An 11,630-nucleotide genomic window follows, 5' to 3' on the forward strand; every position below is an offset into this window, starting at 1 on the left:
GCTCAGCTTTGGAAATGTTAGCAGGTGGTCGGAAGACTGACGCAAGTTGGCAGAAAATACACAGCAGCTCTGCTGTTACTGTTACCTATGCTATTGATGTTAATTGCCTGTAAAATTTGGTAAAGATGGCTTACAAAATGCCCTTAACCTAATTATTACATTCAATTAATTAAATTCCTACATCACTGGTGCGACTCTTAATCTGTCTTATGTGGTACATGGGCTTCTAGGCCTGTTTCTCAGATGCAGTATTCAGCTTCTATGCACCACAAACCGGGAACAAACTTCCAGAAATGTGCAAAACAGCCAAAACACTGAGTTTCTTTAAATCAAGATTTAAACCCCACATGATCAAATTGCCTTTGGATCATAATTAGTGGAACATTGACCAACATATGTGATGTGTACTGATGTTCTTGATGATGGCACAAATGTAATGTTTGCTCCTTAATTGGTAGCTATGTGATGTTTTTGTGTTTTATGAAGTAAAGCAATTTGAACCGCCTTGTTGCTGAAATGTCCTATGCAAATAAACTTCATTGATTTTTTTTTAAATATTATTTTAATTGGTAATTTATCTGGAACCATGCACAGAAAACATTGAGCTCAAAGAGCAAAGATGTACTGCACCAGATTATAGCTTAAAGAATGTTAAGCAAGTCATTTTGTGGCTGGATACAGCAGCTTCTTAGACCATTGCATCAAGTTTTACAGACCTTGGTGTTTATAACAGTAGCTGGTTTTTTTGTTTTGTTTTTTTAACTGCAGCTACCTTCTTGTAAAGTCTATGTTGCATTTTACCCCTGCCCTTTCAGCAGCATTGTTTAAATTTAGCAGCTCTGCAGTGGGAAAAAGGTGTGACCAAAGGTAGGGCAGCCCAATACATCACCCTCGCAATATCAGCGTGTGCAATATTAATATCGTTACAGACTGTCTGGAGTGCAATAATTGTTGCCTGATATATTTTTAAGAGTTCTGAAGTTGTATTATTTCATGATAACGCAATATTTAGCAAGTAGGATGGAGTCTTGCAACAGCAAAGCCTTCAACCATGAACTTGAAATTGGCAAAACTGCCAATACAGCATATATATGTAGAAGGACAGATTAAAAGGAAAGGCATATACAGCACCCTAATATCGTCATGGCGATATTTGCATATATATTTTCACCATAAAAAGATTTATGAAATATATATAAAAATGCAAATATGGGCAGAAAATACATAAGACATAATAACTGACTGGTCCAAATGCTGTTTTATAAATGAGCTTTTACGCATTAGCTTTAGCAGGTATTTTAATTCAGGTAAGTGGATAGAATTGGTAAAAATAAATAGATTGAAGTATTACTTATCAAAAATATTACATTGAATTTATCTTTCCAAGCTGGCAAGGGCACAACAAGCCATGTCAAATAAAGTATAGACATCACCCCCAAGTGCACAAAGTTATTCAAAGCACACACTGTTCCAAGAATGGAAAGCATTATCACAACGTCTCTGTAGCAGCCACGGGTCAGGTAGCTAGCTTGTCAGCGCGTTAGACCTCACGCCGCTGGTGTAGTCAGCATGACAAATGGCCTAATTGTTCAGCTGAAGTTGCCCTCTTGATTGTGTTACCTGATAGTTGATTTTTTTGAATTAAAAGGCGAGTTCTCCTCCTTGCAGCGGTTACCGCAGCCCCACCCCCCACTTCGCCTCCCAACAGGACAGTGGGAGTTTAGGAAGCAATAACTACTGCTATATGGGTGTTTATTGCTATGGAAGTGTGAGACCATAAATGCGGTATAAGAATATAGTGATAGATCACCTCTTCTGTGCATCTTTATGTATGCATCTCGATCCGCCTGGTGTGGCGGCTGGGTGATGCTGTAATCTGCCTTAAGAGTCAACCCCCCCCATGTCAACAGAAGATTTACTCCAGGGATACAGAGAAGGACTCCAGAGGTGACCTAGTCGTTTCTATTCCTGCAAATATGTATCCAAGTGATAGTTCTTTGCATTTTTTAATAGTGCTGTCAATGGATTAAAAACTGTAATCACAATTAATCACTATGCTTAACTTTGTAAGCTTGGAATATACATATGCACACAGTTTCGGTTCCTGCAGGAATGGTGCCCAGGCCCCTCCTTCTGCCACACTCCAACCAATTAAAATGCAAGCTATTATCAGCTTTTGGTTTTGTTTTTTGTAGCAGAAAGCAGGTAATTTTGTCTCCCAGTACTCAACAGCAATTAAGGAGAAATTTACTCAGATACACATACATGCAAGTAGCTGGAGACTTATTCATGGGTGCTCCTCCCCTTTCTGATGCCGCCCTGGGCAACTGCCCATATGGCCCGTATCGAAAACCGCCACTGTTTAAAAAAATGTTTTATTGACTCAATCCAAAACAAGTCTGAAATTTATCAGGTTTTTTTTTCATATTCAGGAAGGTATAAAGGAAGTCATTTTGCTTGAAACATTATATAAAAACGTGAAACTGCTCGTCCCTCACCACTCTCAACTCGTGCGACGAGGCGACAATCGCTTACCCTGCGTTCGATATCCACGAGCGGCATAATTCGTTCTTGTGAAATTTCGAGCTCGTAGACGTGCGAACGCGGACTAACAAAGAGACACACGAAGGTTCGACTTTTAATGCTGCCGTCGCCGTCAGGAACGGTTTTTCGGCTTTCGAAGTTGTTCGCCGCTCCCCGTGTGTGGAGCCCAAAAAGTGCTGCTGTGAACTTGGTAACCCTCTGCAATAGAGAGGCTGTTAGGTCAAAATAGATGGTTTTACTAACCTGCATTTTGTAAGTTACATTTTTCAGGTTAATCACATGTGTTAACATTGTCAGCCCTGTTTTTTGTAACTTAATTTACACATTCCATTTATTAGATTCCAACATTACTGAACCGTTTGGTGCAACTCCTCTTAATCTTTCTTTCACGTGGTATATGGTCCTTTACACATATGCATAACTATTTGTTTATTTTAAATTAATTGTGTGACGAAGCAATATCTAATTGTAACAACATGCCAAACAGAGATTTCTACCTACCATTTACAGACCCAAAGCCAAGAGAATCATAAAAGTCATCTTTACTGAAAATAACGCACCCTGCGAAAATGTCAAGCTTTCGACATGACTCACTGCAAAAGGAAAAAAAAAAGCTATTTATATATTGCACATACAACAAAAGCTCTTCTATATGTTGCATTATAAGGTCTTTCATGCTGCAGCATACAGATCAATAGCCTGTGTTTCAGTTATTCTTTCATTCCTGCTGTGGCTGATAACCTTCTCCCAGTCCCGCTTTCATAATGAGAACACATGACACCAGCACCAGAGCAGCAGCTGTAACACAATACAGCAGAACGACAAAGCAGAGGGACCCCATTTATCGCACTTCATAGCTCGCATAAAGCGACTCAGAAAGTAAGAACTGTACGAGTAAAAAAATATACATTTATATATCCACATCTGCTTGCATACATGCCTTTGGAAGGGTTTCTGTGTATTTATTCCGCACAGGTAAGATTTTTTTATTTATTTTTATTTTATTTTTTCTGCCTGGCTTAGCAGCGCTGAAGATGGAAGTGTCGGCAATAATGCACAATGATGATAATGACCATCCTGTCTGATTTCATTAGGCGAACACATGACAGCAAGCTCTTTGAGCTTCTGCTGCAACATCCTGCAACATCCTGACAAGCCACAGACGTGATTATCACCGCTTACTGCATCACACAGCTGGTTGAAAGAGGTGGGGAAAAAAAACAACAAAAAAAAAACAAAAACACATAAATACATAAGAGTCCCACTGCACACGTCGCTAATTCAAATTACCAATCCAATAAGGCTCAAGGGTATCCACCCTCCTTTGAGAGGAAACTCATTAACCTTTGTTTTTAGCAGCATTTTCCTCTTAATAGTCCTTTATGTCAAAACCTCTATGATGCTGTGTAATTTGATTAAGCTAAGTCGATTTAAAAAAAAAAAAAGAAGATTTTACAGGACCATTCAACATAATAAATGTTTCCTTACCGCCGTGTCACATGTATTTGTAATTGCCAAAACATCAAGTCATGAAGACTGATATTGATCATCCAGGATTGCATCACATTTATATAGATGGTGCCTATACAGCAGATGCAGCTGAAGTGTGTGTTCATTTATTTATTTATTTTTAAAACAGCACTGCATTCTGCAGAAACACTCACTCCCTGTCCCGATATAACTACACAGCTGCCTGGTACCTACATAATCCCCAGGGGGAGGTCTTGGAAGGCATTGTGCGAATAAAGCAGAGCTAGATGAGGGAAGCTCTCTTGACTTAAGAACAAGATATTGACATCTAACCTCAACAGATTTATAGTCTTATTCTTGTTTCTTTCTTGGTGCTGGTGTTTGAGTTCCCCTCTCCCCCGGAATAAAGAGATAATTCCAGAGAGCAGCGCCGGCCTCTTTGGCATCACGTACTAAAATTAGGATACTCAGCCTGTACAGTTACCAGCTTCCCTCAAATACCAGCCTGAATTAATGACAGCTAAATAAATGTCTGCTGCACACATAATCAACATTGCTCACCCCCTGCATTAATAACATCACTATCGTGAAGAAGATTTAGAGATAATTTTATGACAGTCTTGCCTTGCAGCCCTGACCCTGTCAAGGACTCCACTGGAAACCTGGAGGTGCTTTCAGTGGTTATTGAAGCTGCACTATGTAGTTTTTATAGACATTATGTTGTTTACATATTTGTTAAAACTGTCAGCATGTCGTGACAGTATAACATGAGACAGATAATATCAAGCTCCTCTGCTATCTGCAGAAACACACAGCTTGGTCAGAAACATCCAATCAGAGCCAGGAGAGGTGTCTTAGTGCTATCAATCTCCCTCGTGTATGCGCTGCTCGCACCCTCCGATTGCTCTCTGATAGGCGACAAATAGTTCCTAGTTAGCTTAGCAATCGACAGCTAGGCCTGTCGCGATAAACGATAAATCAATTAATCGTATGATAAATTAAAACTATCGACCTCATTTTAATTATCGGCATCATCGTCTCTTCCGGCCTTTTTCTCTTTCTGTTGATGACTCTGAACGAAAAATGGCTCAACTCCGGTGCTCTCCACTGACCCTCCCTTCCTCATTTCCTTAGTGTAAAGCTCAGCGCAGACGACACGATCTTAGAGCTGTCGGCCGATTGTCGGCCCATTTTCAAAACCTGAGAGACCACACATTAGCCGACAGAAATCCTAGGTATAACGGTTCGTTCCTGCCGTGTGGTGTCCAACAATGGGCACAAAATAATGGCTACAAGTCCAGTGCACTAATTTTAAAACCAGACATTAATCAATGCTTTACTACAATCTACCTGCAATGCATGTGGCTAGTGCAGGGGTGGGCAACTCCAGGCCTCGAGGGCCGGTCTCCTGCAACTTTTAGATGTATCTCTACTTCCACACACCTGAGTCAAATAATGAGGTCATTAGCAGGACTCTGGAGAACTTGACTGCACTCGTTGAGGTGATTCAGCTGTTGGATTCAAGTGTGTTGGACCAGGGAGACATCTAAGAGTTGCAGGACACCGGCCCTCGAGGACCAGGATTGCCCACCCCTGGGCTAGTGTCAGCATAAAGTCCTGACTGAATGAAAATCATTATAACCTACAGTACAGACCAAAAGTTTGGACACACCTTTTAATTCAATGAGTTTCCTTTATTTTCATGACTATTGACATTGTAGATTCACACTGAAGGCATCAAAACTATGAATAACACATGTGGAAATATGCACTAAACAAAAAAGTGTAAAACAACTGAAAATACCCCTTATATTCTAGTTTCTTCAAAGTAGCAACCTTTTGCTGTGATTACTGCTTTGCACACACTCTGCATTTTCTTGATGAGCTTCAAGAGGTCGTCACCTGAAATGGTTTTCACTTCATAGGTGTGCCCTGTCAGGTTAATAAGTGGGATTTCTTGCCTTATAAATAGTCATGAAAATTAAGAAAACCCATTGAATTAGAAGGTGTGTCCAAACTTTTGGTCTGTACTGTATTTACATCACGTTAACGAAGAACAGCTGAAAAGTTACCGGGTTTATCAACTGTGGTAGCCATTTTGCTCCAACTCTTCCCCTTGTCATTTCTATATTCTTTGCACGAAATGTTGACTAAACATTAATGTTGTTTCCACATACTGTATCATCTCCGATGTCCGCTGGACTTCGGGTTGCGCCGTGTCAGCTCTTTGGGATTCCCCTCTGTAATTTCCCCTCAGAAAGCACGAGAGGAATCTGCGCTTTCTGATTGGCTACCTGTCACAATCCACAAGCTGCCTTAACGCAGTCGGGGAAAACCACCGATTTGGATCGGAGCGGCAACGACGATCTACCATAACACACCACACACTACAGGATAATTGGTTACGAAATCGCAATCTTAGAACGACCAACGTTCTAAGATTGTCTTAAGGGGAAAAATAGGGGCAAAAAATCATGTAGTGTGAACCATTGCATCAGGTAGTCGATGTGCCCGTCTTCTCTATTTAAATTAATTATTACTGAAGGGCAACATAATATACAGACTTCATAATCTGCACTCTTTTGGCTGAATGCAGTATTTATTTCCACTTTGGCTTTATGTTGTTTAGTTTTTATTCAAGTACATTTTTTGTTAATGGAGACTGAGAATCCATTTTATTTTTGTTTTTGGTTGTTTTGTTCATCAGTTCCAGTGTAAGTGTTCTTTTGTAAATAAAGTGTATCTATCTTTGGCAAGAAATCGCATGGATTATTATGTCATTTCCATTAAATCAGTGTAAAAAGGTCTTCAAACAATATTATCGTTTATCGCAATAATTTTTGAGACAATTAATCGCTCAGCAAAATTTGTTATTGTGACAGGCCTAATGACAGCAAATAAACAGTTTACCTGTGACATTTAGTTGTTTATGCACCACCAGAACATCAAGGAGCGCATACAGTACATGAGAATGATTGACAACAGTAAGACCTTCCTCCTGGCTCTGATTGGTTGTTTTTGGGACCACAGAAAGAAGGCAGAGGAGCTCATTTTTTCACAGATTTTCTGTCACAGGTTATATTATCCCAAGACAATGAGTTTTAAATATGTAAAAAAAAAAAAAAAGAAAAAGAAACATTGTTTATAAATGTTACATACTGCAGCTTAATTGAAGCATTCAATTCCCTTCAATAGCCCGGTTCCCAGTTAATCCCAACCCAGTTAGCCTGGTTGGGATTAACTGGGAACCGCGCTATTTTAAGCAAACTATCATATCAAATCCGAAATATAAACATTTTGTTTTGTCACAGGCACACAACCATGCGAATAAGCAATAAGACTAGAAATGAATTACAGTTGCCTAAGGATATCATCAAAACCTACTTCACTTTATGTATTTCACAAATATGAATGTGTCGCTTCAATAACTTTGTGCTCTGGAATCAAAAACGTGGCTTTTTATGTGATGATGGAAGTGCACAGAGCCGATAAGAGCATGGAGGAATTTAACTCCAGCCCTGAAGAGCCGGTGTCCTGAAACTTTCCCATGTGTCCCTGGTCCAACACATCTGAATCAAAATGGCTGAATTACCTCCTCTGTATGCAGTCGAGTTCTCCACAGCCCTGCTAATGACCTGATTATTTGACTCAGGTGTGTTGAAGCAGAAACTCATCTAAAAGTTGCAGAACAACAACGCTTTAAACTGAATTACCCTGATGTAGAGGGTGTGGTAATAATTGCATAAAAACTGGTTGTTTTAGTCAAAATAATGTCAAAGGATATTTTGCACAACAATATTAAAATCCCTGCTCGAGGCAGACCTTAGTTATTATAAATTACAGGGTTATTTCTGTGTATTCCAATTAATTGCGCTTAATTCCTATGTAAAGTTCAAATACTATCCAGTCAATAACTTGGTAACTGTAGGTGATATTCATGAAACCAACATGTTACCAGCAGTTCCTTTAAAGCTGCAGTAAGTAAGTTAAAAAAAATGTTTTTACATATTTCTTAGAGCCTACAGACAAGTTTTGTGAAAAAAAAAAAAATTGAGCTCCTTGTGGTCCTATTGCCACTTGCAAAATTACACAGCTCCCGGTCAGAAACAACCAATCAGAGCTAGGAGGAGGGTCTCAGCGCTGTCAATCATGCTCATGTGCTAATAGGGGAGAAGCAAGTTACCATTACAGGGAAACTGTCCACAGTCACCGGTGGCTAGGCTAACTAGAATGTCCACAGTTACCGGTGGCTATGCTAACTAGCATGAGCATTCATGGGAGGCTATGTTGTGGAGAACATTTTGTAGCACATCAGATAGCAAGCATTTGAGCAGCACAAATGTTACAGTGACTGACAGCCAGTACTAAGACCCTCCTACTGGCTCTGATTGGTTCCACAGTTTACTTGTCTTATACTGTGACAAGATAGTAATAGTCTAATAATTTAAAGAAAAATGTTTTAAAAAATAATTTTAAAAAAACACATTTCATAAAAGTTATCAACGGTAGCTTTAAGTTTGATGCATGGATCAGACTTTATGTAGCACTTCCAACAGATACTTGGTGTAACTGAGATCAGGAGATCTACCATTTTTGCCTCATGGCAGAGCAGTGCGTAATTACACTGTATCAGAGTAACATCCCCACGGGTGAAAGGACCAAAGGTTTCCCACTCAAACGTTGCCCAAAGCGTCAAATTGCCTCCACCAGCTTGATCTCGTCTCTTAATGCACCCTGGTTCCGTATGATTCACAGATGTAAGAAAATGCAGATAGCCATCCAAGTAACAGAGTAAAAAAAAAAAGATATTCATTAGATCAGGTCTTCCATTGCTTGGTGGTCCAGTTCTGATGATCAAGAGACTTTCCACAGTGGACAGGGCTCAGCAGACCACCCAGACAGATCACCCTCCTTAGCAACCAACTTTGAGCATTACGTTCCTCAGCAAATCTGCACTACAGTAGCTTATCAGTTGGATCAAACACCACTATTTGATCCCAGCCTTTGCTCCCTATGCACATCAAGGACCACGTCAATGGTTCACCACTGTCCTGTCCTGTCCTTTAACCTCTTTTACCAGTCTCAGTAGATCAGGTACAACCACCAACAGGTTCTGACCTAGTCGACTAGCCGTCACCTTGTGATCTTTGTCAATCTCTATCAAATCCAATTTTTAGTTTGAAGGGTAAAATGCGCCATAATGAAGAAATATGCCGTTCACTTGTCATAATGTTGTGCCTTACTGGAATATGTTGTTGCTTTAGCTCTTCATCAAATCTAGGCAGATTTCTGCAAATGTGATGTACCACTAACTCACACCAAGGATACACACGCATACACACCCCCACACATCAAGCTGGAGCCTATTACACAAATCACCTGGCTGTACGCCACTCACCAGTTAGCTCTAACAAGTTTTACTCATCATCATCATGATCATCAGTCAGGCTCCGCAACCCGTCCACTCTCTGACCAATAGGAGGGAAATTTCGCTTCTTGCTCTTGCATTGGATTTCAGCTCATGCTGCTGCTAAGTTCTATATAAATAAATATAAAAAGTCTTCTGCGTCTTGCAGATGCAGACACACCCGGACCATTTCCACCATCCATATACGCCTCTGTCTGTGGAAATGTAGCTCATTTGTTACTGTTTAAGCATCTGGGTAGCACAGGTAAGAGGAGCAATATGATGGGGCCCATCATGCACAAACTGATCATGAATGAATAGATAGATAGATAGATAGATAGATAGATAGATAGATAGATAGATAGATAGATAGATAGATAGATAGATAGATAGATAGATAGATAGATAGATAGATAGATAGATAGATAGATAGATAGATAGACAGATAGATAGATAGATAGCATCCACACATGTGTCAGAGCTGCCAAACTCCATTTGACATTCTTGGACACTTCCAAAAGTGGAACCAATAGTGCAGAAGCCAAAGACTCAAGTCCAGTGCGTCTGATTTAACTGGTCACACACTGGCGTCCTTTGATAAATTCACACAAATTCACAGCTGGATGTTGGGAATTCAAAAATTCCGGGGCGGTGGGGGGGAGCACTTAACCTTCCTATTAAGTTACACAGTGCTGAAAAATCCAATGGAAGTGGGGAGCATCTATAGGTTATATACACTGACAGCCGAAATGTCACAAACGACAAAAAAAACAATAAGGTGTCTTTAGTTACCTGTGTCGGGACGACAAAAAACCGCACCTAAAATCCCACAAGGGTCCTGGTTGTGGCTTAAAAGGCTGGAGATGCAAAGCTGAAATCCGCCAAATCCAAAGAGATAGGAGGGGAAAAAAAGGGAGGAAAAAAAAAACTCGGGATAGTCCGAGGTTTGTGTCGGAGCAGGGATGGAAATGTCACCAATAAGTCTCCCGCGTGCTGTTTTATAGCACAGAATATTCCCTCAAAAAAATAGATATAGCAAGGTGGGTTACATTCTCCTTACATCTCCCGTCTCTTATGTATCGCCGTAAGCCGAGGAAAAGAGAGAGGGAGAGAGAAGAGATGGTGTCCGGATGGAGAACTGCAGCCCTTCTCGAAGCGATCCTTACGCTTTCCTGAAAAAGAGAGAGACGTTGGCGTCAAAATTGGAGCCTTAAAGAAAACTCTCCGTAAAAAAAACAAAAACCCAACAAAACAACAACAACAACAAAAAACGCTCCTGCAAAACAAACGCTCCTGCTTCAGCTCATCTCCGGAGCCATTGGTTGTCATAAGTTCCCCCCCTTGTCTGAGGCGAGACGAAGGAATCCCACCCAAGCAAACACACACGCACACACCCCCACGCAGTCTCCCCGAATAGTATGCGCAGTCATGCGAGCAATTAGTTTTCATACACGACTTGCTCCGTCCGCTTCTTTGGTTTCTCCTGGCGGGATGCGGCGGGGAAATCTTCTGTATCCCGGAAGGAAAAATAAACAAAAACAAACAAAACAACAACAAAAAAATAGGCAGCCAACGTCTGATAATGCGAAACGTCCACCTGCACAAACACGAGCCCGGTTAGTCACGCCATGATGATGTCTCGAGCAGCCAGTGGACACTTCCTTGGTTATCACAGGAAACGACTGACACGTTTCGTGGACAGCGCAGCATTGCAGCAATGTGATGTCATTAGGGCTCCGTTTAAAAAGCGAATATACGCGACAGGACCGAGGGAGGGTTGTCGTTGTTTGGTTTGGTTTTCTGTGGAGAGTTTTGTAGGAATTTATTTATTTCGACAGAGAAAGAGAGAGAGAGAGAGAGATAGCGGAAGGGAGGCATGCTGTGGGGTGTTTGTGATACTTCGGGTTGGGCTGGTAGCTCATGGTCCAGCACAATATGATACTGCAACAGCAGACAGGAAGGAAGGAGGAGAGAGGTAGGGGATGGGGGGGCTGAGAGAGATGGAAGGCGTGTGTGTGTGTGTGTGTGTGGGTAGGTGGGAGGGGGGTCGATTCTGCATTTCAAACACAACATTCATCCCCAACTAGTCGGGATATTCGATGGTTTCTGTTCAGGTCGTGGTGATTTTTTAAAAAACACATCTTGAATGAGTTGTAGACAGGATTCCCACGCCTGTCTGGAAAATTGTCGAATTTGACTTAGCATGTTT

General features: G+C 40.9%; 1 protein-coding gene across 4 annotated transcripts in view; it reads right to left on the reverse strand.

Annotated features, from left to right (window-relative positions):
* Positions 1 to 11,253, reverse strand: part of lrfn1 (leucine rich repeat and fibronectin type III domain containing 1) — a 198,203-nt gene extending 186,950 nt beyond the window's left edge. For 2 of the 4 annotated variants that reach the window (XM_032545398.1, XM_032545401.1), the window contains exon 1: positions 10,214 to 10,791. The gene's annotated coding sequence lies outside the window, so the exon portion shown is untranslated. Of the gene's footprint in view, positions 1 to 10,213; positions 10,792 to 10,872 lie in introns of those variants that run through there. The other 2 variants (XM_032545402.1, XM_032545400.1) reach the window with 2 other exon arrangements.
* Positions 11,254 to 11,630: the final 377 nt, after the last annotated feature.

The sequence above is a fragment of the Xiphophorus hellerii genome, chromosome 18 (genome assembly GCF_003331165.1).
Source record: "Xiphophorus hellerii strain 12219 chromosome 18, Xiphophorus_hellerii-4.1, whole genome shotgun sequence".
Classification (NCBI taxonomy): Eukaryota; Metazoa; Chordata; class Actinopteri; order Cyprinodontiformes; family Poeciliidae; genus Xiphophorus; species Xiphophorus hellerii.